This window comes from Notamacropus eugenii, chromosome 5 (genome assembly GCF_028372415.1).
Source record: "Notamacropus eugenii isolate mMacEug1 chromosome 5, mMacEug1.pri_v2, whole genome shotgun sequence".
Lineage (NCBI taxonomy): Eukaryota > Metazoa > Chordata > Mammalia > Diprotodontia > Macropodidae > Notamacropus > Notamacropus eugenii.
This window is the reverse complement of record NC_092876.1, coordinates 106,030,931-106,043,383: the sequence shown is the minus strand read 5'-3', so window position 1 is coordinate 106,043,383 and position 12,453 is coordinate 106,030,931. Positions and strand designations below refer to the sequence as shown.

The 12,453-nt window shown below is 37.5% G+C and overlaps 1 long non-coding RNA gene across 1 annotated transcript; it reads right to left on the bottom strand.

Annotated features, from left to right (window-relative positions):
- Positions 1–221: 221 nt before the first annotated feature.
- Positions 222–11,493, bottom strand: LOC140504994 (uncharacterized). Its single transcript, XR_011967305.1, has 3 exons — positions 11,314–11,493; positions 8,708–8,865; positions 222–5,874 (listed from the first exon to the last, which is right to left on the bottom strand). It is a non-coding gene; the product is annotated as an uncharacterized lncRNA (long non-coding RNA).
- Positions 11,494–12,453: the final 960 nt, after the last annotated feature.

Below are 12,453 nucleotides of genomic sequence, written 5' to 3'. Positions count from 1 at the left end.
ATCTACTTCCTACTCTCTTCATTTAAATTCCTGCTGACCGTGAAACAAGATTAGATTAATTTTAATGAAGACATCGTTTTAAAGAAAGTGAGTATAATAAGAAATAGCAAGATAAGGGGAGAAGATAAGGTAACACGAATGGGGTAAAAAGAGAGACTGAGAAGGAAAATATGAGTAAAAATAAGAGGGCAATTCACAAATACTAATTATAACTTTGAATGTGAATGGAATGAACTTGTATTTGGCAAGAGAACATCGTATACAGGAACAAGAACATTGTTTTAAGAACAACTTTGAATCAATAAGTCATTTTGACTATTATCAATACACACATTAACTATAAAGGACATATGCAGAAAGATGCTATATGTCCTGAAAGCTTTAGGTTCCCCACCTTTGATTTACCAGTATACCAGTAAGCGGAAGGAAGGATATTGCAAGAAAATTCCCTCTAGTTAGTTCTGGCTGGAAAGTGAATAGGGAGCTAGAAGACTCTCAGTAAAAATGTGGTCCAGAATGCCCTGAATTTCCCCATGTTACAAATGAAATGGTTCACGGACTCTGGGATCCGAATCTCTTCTTTCCATTGGGTCATTTAATACACAGTGCCCTTCCTAGCTGTCCTTTGTGTAGCTTGGATCTTTGGAACATCTCATTATCTCCATGGGTAACGTAGGCATGAGGATATCCTTTCATTGTAGGCATGAAGATGTTCTCTTTTCCCAGTCAAAGATTTTGTGTGATGATGATACTCTTATGTACAAAGTGCTTCGTAATCCTCAGGGGTAAGACAGGAGCTCAAATTCTGAGCTCAGGATCACTATGACTGTGTGTTTTCTACCCTCTCCTTTCCTTGTCAGACTGAGTTTCCAGCAGACAGGTCTCTTTGCCATTTATTGCAGAAGTCTTTGTTTTTGAAGTGGATTTACCAGTAACCCTTTGTATTTACATCACACCTTTCATCTAGAGATTTCAAAGAGGCTTACCAACCATCTGTTATTAGGTGTCATTATTTCTAAAGAAGGAGGCAAAGGAAAGAATGACTTGCTTGAAGTCATTGAGTCAGAATCGACAGGAGTTTTGAGCCCTGGCCCAGCGATGCTGCGACATTTTATATGGTTTCCAAATATTTCACTTGATATAATTATTTTCACATTAGGCTTCCATGGGATACCTTTGGGATATGTCAGTCTCAGTAATAGTAATAGTTATAAAACAATAATGACTGACATTTTTTTAGCAGTCCTTGAAGTTTATAAAGTGTTTCATTGCACATTATCTCACTCAAATCTCTGAGTTAGAATTGCTTCATGGTATTTCTCCAATTATTTAAATCAGATTTCTCTTATATAAAAAATTTTTTTATATATGATTTTGTTTATATAGTTCCTGGGTTTGTTTTGGCAGGTATATGTTCAGGTTTTTTATACTACCTAGAGTTAAATAGGATATTGCTTACTATCTCTTCTTTGTTTGTGATATGTAGGAATTTTGATGATATATGTGAATTCATTTTATATCCTGCTACTTTGCTAAAATTATTATTTCAACTAGCTTTTTAGTTATCTGCGTCCAGAGAAAGGACTGAGAAATAGAATTGTGTATAGAATGATTTTACACATGCATACATATTTGTGTCTAATGGTAGCCATCTCTAGGACAGGAAATGGAGGGTAGGGAGAGGGAAGAAAAAAGGAATAGTTACATGATTATTTAAAAAGAATAACAAGTTATGCATAATAGATTTGCAGTTTCATGTACAATCATCTTTTTTTTTCTATTCTACTATATCATGGAAATGCTTGTTTTATGTCTTAAGTTCAGAATAAAATAAATAAAATTGAAAAAAAAAGAATTGCACATGGTAAATGCTTGATATAGGGCAGCTGGGTGGTGAAGGGGCTAGGAAGTAGGCTATCTGGGGTCAGGAAGACCCTAGATGAATTCAAATCCAGCATCAGACATTTACTAGCTGTGTGACCCAGGGGAAAGTACTTAACCCTGTTTGCTTCAGTTCCTTACCTGTAAAATGAGATGGAGAAGAAAATGGCAAACTATCCTAGTATCTCTGTCAAGAAAACCTTAGAAGGAGTCACAAAGAATATGGAAAATGAATGAATGCTTGATATAATAGCACCCATTTATACAATTTTTTTCCTTGTGTCTTCACAACAGTCTTGTGAGTTTGGCCAGACAATATTATTATCCTTATTTTATAGAGCATGAAATGGAACTACAAATAAATGAAATGATTTACCCAAGATCATGTGACTGATAAGCGACAAAGCTTGGACTTGAAATGAGACCTGCCAAAGGCCAGTGTAGCACACCATGTTGCCTCTGCTATATTAGTCTATAAAAGAGGTACTAGTCCTATTTCCTAGCACCAAAATATTACAAAATGATTCCACTGTCTTTATGTATATGTGTATTTTTCATTGCTTTGTATTGCATGGTGGGTATCATGGGAGAGTGGAAAGAGCATGGTCTCTGGAGCCATAGTACTTTGATTCAAATCCTACTCTTGAGATTTACTACCTTTAATTAACCTTTGGCAAATCAAATTTCCCTGGTCCTCAGTTTATTCATTTGTAAAGTAAGAGAGCTGGATTAGATGATTTCTGAAATTATTTCCCACTCGAGCTGTGATCCTAGTGTAAGGGTTATATTCCCTAACCTGAATTAATGTAAACATAGAAGACCCAGACTTCTGATTCAGCCAGTCCAAGGTTTGAATTAGGTGGGAATGAGTTATTTTGGGAAGAGTAAAGTTTATTGAATGAAAGTATGTTTCACAGGAAATCGTTTTGAGAATGGCTAAAAGAATCAGACACACCTCTGGGCCAATTAGAAGGCAGTGAGTCCATCACTGAAACAGTCAAGCTTCAGGCTTAGGAGCAACTTGAGGTGGCAAATCTTTCACCCATACAGGAAGGTAATAAATGGGAGGTGGGGCATTGAGCCCAGAAGATGGTAGCCTAATAGGAGACAATCCAACTCTTGTTGAGAGACATCCCAAGAACCAACTAGATACACTGAAGACAGGAAGCTTCAAGACCCTAAAAAGACACGGACACTTGAGCCTAGCAGAAAGTTATATCTAAGGGAACCTTCACGAAAACTCCACAAAGGAAAGAACTCTTTTCCCCTATGCCCTTTTCCTTTGTAGAATACTCCCATGTCACATGTAACTCATACCTCCAAGTTATTTGGAGTTCCTTTCTCCTTTCATGAAGTCTTCATGAATGCCTGTTGGGTGTAATTATTCTTATGCCACACAAATATTCTCCATGTTTGCCTTACCATCATCGTACTCTAAATTTCAGCTTGCTTTTCCCACGGACCTGTGTGTACTTATGCACAAGTATGCCCTAGACTTTTGGGAGAATGCTTTATGTACCAATTTCTCTTATCATCCTATTTTAGTAACGATCCCTATGCAAATGCTAATCTAGTCAGGCTCATATCCAATGGGGAAGACACCAAATGAAGATTCATGAACCATAGTGATAGAAACCTCTCAACTACTCAGGGTTACCCCTAGATTTCTGGGGATGAGGAGAAGACAACCACCCTTTGGAAACCCATCCTGTTTGCCAGTGAAAGTAGGGAGAGTGAGTCCAAGGGGTATGCACTAATATCTTAGGGTCTAGAAATGGAAGGAATTGAAGCAAATTCCACATCCTTTATAGAGGATGTCATTTTGTAAAGCACTTCACCATGTCAAGTTGCTTCTTAAATGAAATGAATACAATTGATTTTAGAGAGGTTTTACAGTCAGTCAGCCAAAAAAAGATTTAAAAGTAGAGTCAAAGTTTCTTATTTCCCCACTTTCATAGAATGGATGAATAGGGTAGTTACCTAGGCACAAATGAATGAACTGATGGAGTTTTTTTTTTAATCAGGAGTTTTATAGATGATGATTTTTTAAAACTATTATCTGTTAGCAGAACCAGGAGAACATTGTACACAGTAACAGCCACATTGTGCTGTGACTGACTTTGATAGACTTAGCTGTACTCAGCAATGCTAGGACCTAAAACAATTCCAAAAGACTTATGATGGAAAATGTCATCCATATCCAGAAAAAGAACTATGGTGTCTAAATGCAGCTCAAAGAACAACATTTGCTCTTTTTTCTCATGGTTCCTCCCATTTGTTCTAATTCTTCTATGTAACATGACTAATGTGAAAATATATTTAATAAGAATGTATATGTAGAGTCTATATCAGATTGTATGCTGTCTTGGGGAGAGAAGAGGGGAAGGAGATGGAGAAAATTTAAAATTTATAGAAGTGAATCACCAGAGAAAATTTAAAATTTATAGAAGTGAATCACCATTCGGTAAAACTAAAAATAAATAAGTTTTAAAAAATGAAAAAACCCTATTATCCTCCACATTTTAGTGTGGTCTCCATTCCTTTTCATAAGCTATAATCCTGGGCCATCTCAAGTCATCCTGATGAATATCTGGTCACTGGATCCAGATGGCTCAGGAGGAGAAAGTGAAGCTGGTGACCTTGCACAGCTCTCCCCCACTCAAAACAAAGTCAAGTGCAAGTCATGTCATCATTTCTCTGATGTCATGGTCTTCATGAACACAACAACACAACCACCACCAACAATGAAGTTCATAAGAATTATCACCTTAGAGAAAAACAACAGTGGGGCTAAAGATTGTATGTTCTGCAAGTCCTTGTACAAAGAGATATGCACTATGGATATTAGCCTTCATTATGAATATTAGCCTCCAAAAAAGCATATTAGGAAAGCAAGCCAGAACAATAATAGCCTAATTCAATTGATTCTTAACTTTTGAATATTCTATTTCTTATTATCAATACCAAAGGATTCCCCTATCATCCTGAATAATTGATGTTGCATCAAATTTCAAAGACATTTTTAATGCTTCTTTTGAGAGTAGGGGAACACTACAATTAATAATTTACTTAAGTCATAACCTATTGCAGCTCATGTGGACCCTTCCCTGTGTGATTAGAAAGAAGCTGTTTACTTGCTGTCTTTAGCCTACTTTCACAGCTGTAGTGATGTAGAGGAAATGAGGAATGATTGGTGACCTAGTTAAGCAGCCACCCTCTCAAGACCACACCATAAGCGAGTTCTTGAGCACCCATTTTTGTGTGTGTGTTCTTGAAACTCATCAAAAGTAATGTTCTGAATGAGAGAAGCGTAGGCAGAACTTTAGGATGCCTGGCTTTTGTTTGGGTGTCTACCATCAACACGCAGTCGTGGTGGAATATGTTTCTTCAAGAAGACTTCGGAAGTTCCCATGACACCAAGCCCCTAGACAGAGTTTCCAGGGAAGACATTTTTTGTTCTTCTTATAGGTCTTCAAATATATAAAAACTACAGTTTTCCCCCAGACCATTGGACAAGTGGCCTGGCTTTGGTTTCCTCAGCTATAAGATGAGGGATTTGAACTAGATTATCTGTAATATCCCTCCCAACTTGAAAACCCTTGGGTTTGTCTGACTATGTATTTTAGGGGCATGATTTCATTCCAACATTTGTCGTCTCTGCGTTTCTTTAAATCATGATTATTGATATCTGTTATTAGACTGGGGTTTCTAATGTCCACACATATCCATGGATAACCAGTCACATAATTGTTTTACAGCAAGTTTTCCTTTAGGGCAATATTGAAAACTGTGTGAAGATAATGGGAGCAGTCCTTCGAAACACTAAAAGAAAAGTCCTGAGAAGTACTTTTAACTGTGTGTTCCTGATGTAGAGACATTGTTCCCACCATTACCCAGGAGTTGGCAGATCAGGCTTCCAGATTGACAGGGTCATCTGTATCATTATCTACTATTCAGTCTCTGAATCTTCCCATTTTTCCTGTTCCAGCCTTCCTGTGCAAAAATGAAAAGATGTATAACTATTTTTATCTTTTAGGGTCCAGAAATGCAGGAGAAGCAGTGTGTCTTTGAAATCAGAGGACCATCTCAAATCCTAGCTCTTAACTGACTGTGTAAACTTGGATGAATTACTTAACTTCCTAGTGCCTCAGTTTCCTCAAGTTTAAAATGAGTTGTGCTAGACAGCCTCTGAGGGACCTTCCACCTCTGGGTCTATGAGCCTGAAATTCAGTTCTGGAAGCATCATGACACAGTGAAGGAGAAACACTCTGAAAATGAAGGCTGGAAATGAATGCAGGAGCCATCAGAAATGGGATTGTTCACAATGCAACCATCTGTTCAACACACAGAATCAAGAATCTTTAAGAAATAGGCTCTTGAAAGTGACCTGGAGTGCCATGCTCAGTTTTACAGACTAAACTGAGGCCCAGAGAGCGGAAGAGACTTTCCTCCAGATCACACAGCTAGTAAAATAGGAAACTCAGTAATTACACTCAGCTTGTCTAATTCATGATATATGGAATTTAGTGTTGGAAGGGAGCAGAGTGATCATCTGTTCCTATGCCTTCCTTTTGTAAATGAGAAAAATGAGATCTAGAGAGAGAAAATGATTTGCACAGTCATAGGTAATTCATACACACATATATATGTATATATGTACAAAGTTATAAAAAAAATTATCTGACTCCAAATGCAATGTTCTTTCCACTTCTGCCACTCTCTTCTCCTCCACCCCAATGGCTCTCTACCATACTGAGTGTGTTTTTCAAAATCCAGCAAATATTTAATAATTCATTGTCCTAGTTGCTGAGCTAGATTCAAAGTTCAGATTAGAAAGTTTCCTAGAGATAAGACTCAGACCCAGAACGCTATAATATACACACACTACTATGCTGGGCACATTAGAGAGGGGAAAAGCAAAGTGCCATATAAGGAAGAAGTGATTTACTTTGGGGGTAGAGATCAAGGAAGGCTTCATGATATAAGTATCATGGACCTCTTATGAGGTAAAGGTAGGGGAGGGAAATACATCCAGAGGGGAGGACCTGGGGAGAAAATTATCTTCATCTAACTGAGGTTCAGGCTCAACCCTGATTGATACTCGAGTTCTTAGAGCCAATCCTGCTCCCATTTATAGCAACAATACTTCTACAAATAGTTACATAGTGCATGAATAATTTTGAAAGCCTTGTATTTAGGATGCGTATAAAAGAAGCCTATCTTGTAAAAAAATCAGAAAGAAGCTTAGAAAAAAACTTAGCAGAAACCCTTTTATGGATTACAGATGGGGCTATGATCTGTGATATTATTATACTATATTTTATTATATAACAAAATTATTGAGACACTAAAGTTAAAGTGGAAGATGATGAAGTCTAGGGAAGTGGTAAACAACTTAGCTTCCATATTTCGCATGAATATGTTAATTTCATTTTCATTTTCAGAATGGGGAAATTCCAGAAGTGATATGTTTGTAGCTTGAGTTAACCCTAGCAAAATTCTAGAAGAGATGATTAAACATATGGTTTGTGAAGGTTTTGAAAAGTTCGTACGAGATGTTAGTAAGGGTTCGTTAAGGATGCGTTCTTCTATCTTACACTTACTTTTCTTTTTGGCTAAGACTACCAAGCTGCTACTCTTGGGTTCGGTCTTGGGCCCTGTTCTAACTAAAGTGATTATCAGTGCCTTGGATAAAGACAAAGATGACAAGCTTATTCAATTTGTTATTCAGAAGAGAAGATCAGAGTGCAAAGCGATCTCTAAAGGCTAGATCATTGGAATGTCTCTAAGGTGATAAAATTTAATATAGTTAGATATAAAGGACTTTTTTTTTTGGTTAAAGCCACAATAAACAACTTAAGTACAAGATGAGAGATATTTCTAGGCAACAATGTGTAAAGATCTGGGATTGTAGTGGTCTACAAACTCAATGTAAGTTACCAGTGTGACATAGTTATTGACAAAGTTAATTTGATCTTAGACTGTACTATAAGAGGAACAGCATCCAGAACTAGGAAGGTGATAGACTGTGAACTACCCCGCCCTACTCAGATGACATTTGGAATATTGTAACCTTGCATTTTAGGAAGGATACTGACAAGATAGTTTGTCCAGACGATAAAGGAGAATTAAAATGATGCCATGTGATGCGGCTGGACAGGTTTAGTCTCAAAGAAGTGAACAAGTTTAGGTTGAACATGTTTGTTGTTCAAATTTTTGAAGGTCTTTCATATGGAAAGGGCATTTCAGGGGCAAGGATTAGGGCCACTCCTGGCAGGGGTGGGGAGGGGAACTGAAAAGAGATAGACTTTGGCTCAGCATAAAGAAAACCGTAACAAGTAGAGTTCTGCAGAAAGAGAAGTTGTCTGCCTCAGAAGGTGGGGAGTTCCCTGTCAGTGGAGATCTTTAAGTGAAGATTGGCTGACCACTTTTTTGGTGGTGCTCTAGAGGAAATTCATACTTCAGGTATTCCTTAGATTAGATAGCTTCTGAGGTCTGGTCCAACTCTAGGATTCTATGATTTTGTGGTAGATCAGGGGACTGCCTTAAAAAATAACGTTTTGATTTTTAGCATGGTATTTCATTTGTTCTCTGGGTATATTTGTAGATAAGATAGAAAAATATTATATGGATCATAATACAATTAAGGGACTCCTGTCTTCCTAACTTCCCTAACAACATTGTCCCAGTCACTTAGGTTTGCAATTTAGGGGTCATCTTTGCCTCGTCACTCTCTGCTGCTCCTCATATCTAATCTATTGCCTAATATCTAATATAATTGCCCAGATATAATCTGTCTCCCCTTTCATTTCTTCCTTTGAAATACCTCTCATTTGTGATGACTTCTCTCCTCAGACACTGCCACCATCCTGGTTCAGACTCTCATCATCTCATGCCTGGATTATTACAGCAGCCATTGATTGGACAGCCAGCCTCAGGTCTCTCCCCACTCCAGTCCAATTTCTTAATCTTATTTACTTCCCTCTGAGTAGGAAATGTAGAACAAGAAATATCTCTAGAGGAAGCTAGGTAGTGTGAAGGATAGATTGCTGGTCCTGGAGTTAGAAAGTCTTGTGTTCAAATCTGGTCTCAGATACTTATTAGTGATTTGACCCTGAGTAAGTCACTTAACTTCTGTTTGCCTCAGTTTCCTCAATTATAAAGTGGGGAAAATAATAACACCTACTTTAGAGTCTTGTTGTAAGGATCAAATGAAATACTTTTGAAGTGCTTATCAGACTATGTGCTTAATAAATGCTTATTCCTTCCCTCTAAGTCTACCACCAATTTATTCTGTACATATCTTGCTTGTATATAGTTGCTTACATTTTTTCTCCTCCATTAGACCATGAGTTCCTTGACAGCAGGAACTAGTTTTGTAGTTTTTAAATTTTATTTTATTTTCAATTTCAATAAAACATTTCGGTAACATAGTATAATATAAGACGATTATACATGAAACTGGAAATCTATTATGTACAATCTGCTATTCCTTTTAAATGTATAGTAAAGTTATTCTGTAAATTTCTTTTTTTCTCCCACCTAAGATGGCTACTATTAGACACAAATATGTATATATGTGAAAAATCATTCTATTCATACTTCCATTTATTCGTTTTTTCTCTGGATACAGATAGCATCTTCTTTTATATGTCCTTTGCAGTTAATACACCTATGAATTGTTGTTTTTAACTTTCTTTGTATCCCCAGTACTTAATATAGTGCCTGGCGCTTAGGCAGGTAGGTCCTTAATAAATATTAGTTGACTTGATGGTAGCTCATTAAATAATCATATTCAAAGAGTGATGATTAATGGATCAAAGTCATTCTGGAGGGAGGTCTCCTACATGCTAACCATGGCACTTTGTTTTTCGCCCAGCTATCTGTCATTTTAATCAATTACTTGAGTGGAGAGGTTCCTGAAAACCATATCACATGAGGAACAATTGAGAGAATTTGGAATTTCTAAGATGAATAAGCATGTGTCAGGTTTGGGCAGGCTGATATAATAGTTATTTTTAAATATTTAAGTAACTCTTATGTGGAAGAAGGATTTTGGAGCTTCAGAAAATTTTCAGCTTTGATGGACCCATGATTCCACTGTAGGGAGCATTTCTTCCACATTGGCATACCCACCCATAGGGCACGTTGCTACCCACTCAGGTCTTCTTCTTCTGAATTATTCTTGCCGAAACCCTTCCATAAATTATCTATGGAGGATCACTTCAGTGTACTAGCTGTTGTTTACATTTTGGTGATTAACAAGGCCCTGCATGGATTGTCAATCTATGATCCCTTACTCTTGCTTCATGACCAGCCAGACATCTTTTCCAGTCATTTGTAGTTCTGATGATGCCTTTTCTACCATTTTCCAAGCACAAGTCCTTGTTTCTCAACCTCTATCTCAGTTTCTTCATCTGAAAAATGGGATTAACAATAACACCTACTTCACAGAGTTGTGAAAAGCAAATGCAAGGATAATTGTAAAGCCCTCGGTGTCATGCCTGGTGCACAGGAATTACTATATAAAATTAGCTATTATGATTATTACCAGTTGTGGGTAAATTTCTTTGTTTCAGTTTCCTGATCTGTAAAATAGGGATAATAATATCACCTGTCTCCTAGGGTATTGTGTTTTACAAGCCTTAAAGAGCTATATAAATGCAAAATATTATTAGCCTCCTCCCATCAATCTGTTGCCTCCTCCTTCCCCACTTTCTAGTACTTTCCAACCTCCGCCATTCCCTAGCTTCTAAAATAAAAAGTCTAGATACTTTTTAGACTATTTGTTATTTTTTTTTATTTTCATCATCTTGGAACGCTATTGCACATCAATTGTCAATACTATTATTAATAATTTCATGTGAAATAATATTGTCAATAATTTCATGTCAGTTGTCAATACGGTGTCAATACTATTTCATGTACAACAACACAAGAACACTGGTAATATCTTCTCAGGGAAATCCATATGGGAGGAAACTGTATAGATCAGTGGTTTTAGGACATCTTGGGGTTTGAATAATAAATCATAAATGATTGAAGACTTGCTACAGGGCCTGTGTTCTTCTTGCCCACCTCTCTCAAGGCAGGGCTTTTGTTCTCTATATCAGACTAGCTTTGGTCATGAGGCTGCTTGGTTAGAGGCTGTCAATTCTTGGACTTTCTGGTTGAACCTCCCCATCAGAGTGTTGGCTCCCTGGATGTGGTGTCCTCCTTTCGTGGGTTTGTACCTGTATCCTCAGCCCACATCTAAAAATGGGCCCTAAATTAAAAGATTTTTCCAAACAAGATCTTAAACTTTTTCATATCACTTTTCAGATACATTTTCAATATATTAGACACATGTTTTCCCTCTCCCTCATCTGCTATAAGCAGCGAATAAGACTGTCATAGCATTAAAAGGATGGCACTGAATTCAGCAGCACTAACCTTAACCTTGGAAGTAGCCTGTAGTATAAGTTCAGCACATGCAGCCTTGTAATTTCCTGGAGCTCAGCATTTCAAGCAAAGGGCCTGGTACTAATTATTATCATTTTAATGCTTTCGTCCATCAAACTTCAATGCTTTCTGAAATTATTCAGCACAGGCGTGTGGTGCCAAATAGCCTCTCATTCACAGGAAGCAGCAGCATGCAGGAAGTCTGGGATGATTTCATCTCACGAGTTTTATGCAGTTTTAGGAGCAGACGTAGTGCTAAAATGAAACCAAAACCTTTTTGGCCCTAAGGGGAAGGGGAGGTTTATTATTTTGATCAAAAGACTCTCTGCTGGATTTATCCTTACCTTCACATGATATTGTGTTGCCAAACTCAAATTCTCAGTTTGGGCTGAATCACTCTTAGGGGTTCTCCTGCCCCTGGGCTAAAGTAAAAGCTGAAAGACTGGATTCTAACAGATTCATTTAGGGTAGCTAGAAAACTATGAATAAATGGATGAATGAATAGATGGATAAAAAAGCATTAAGTACTTACTATGTACCAAGTACTAGAATTACAAATAGAAAACAAGGTAGTCCCCATGCTCAAGGAGCATTCTAAAGGGAAACATAGCACACAAACAAAGAGCTTCAGCTTCAAATCACATGAAAAGTTCCCATGGTCCTTAGAGTATAGACACAAAACACATGGTAACGCATTTTTTTAAATATCCATTTCTATTGATAAAATATTATCCTTTCTATGATGTTGAATCACATTGGACAGTGCCAAAGACTCTGATGGTGAGAACTTTCTTTTCAGGGTGTTTAGTAGCTGTGACTACTGAGGAGGTGGGATCACAGCGACCCAAATCAGTTATGTGATGGTATCTCCCCAGAGGTTGCTTCCTGAGAAGATGGCTGTGGAAGCTAAGATGGAATCAGAACCAGTGGTCTGGAGTGTACTTCTATTTCCTAAGGCTCTGGGGTTCAAGGTCCTGGGCTATCTCCATTAAAGTCTTAGGGAAGATAGTAATGATAGTTTGATCTGCCTGGCACATTCTGCTTCCTGTCTTTCTTTCAACCAAATTAGTTTGGGAAAGTTAATTTTGGTCCCAAAGGAACCCTGTTGAGTTCAATGTAATAAGGGTCAAA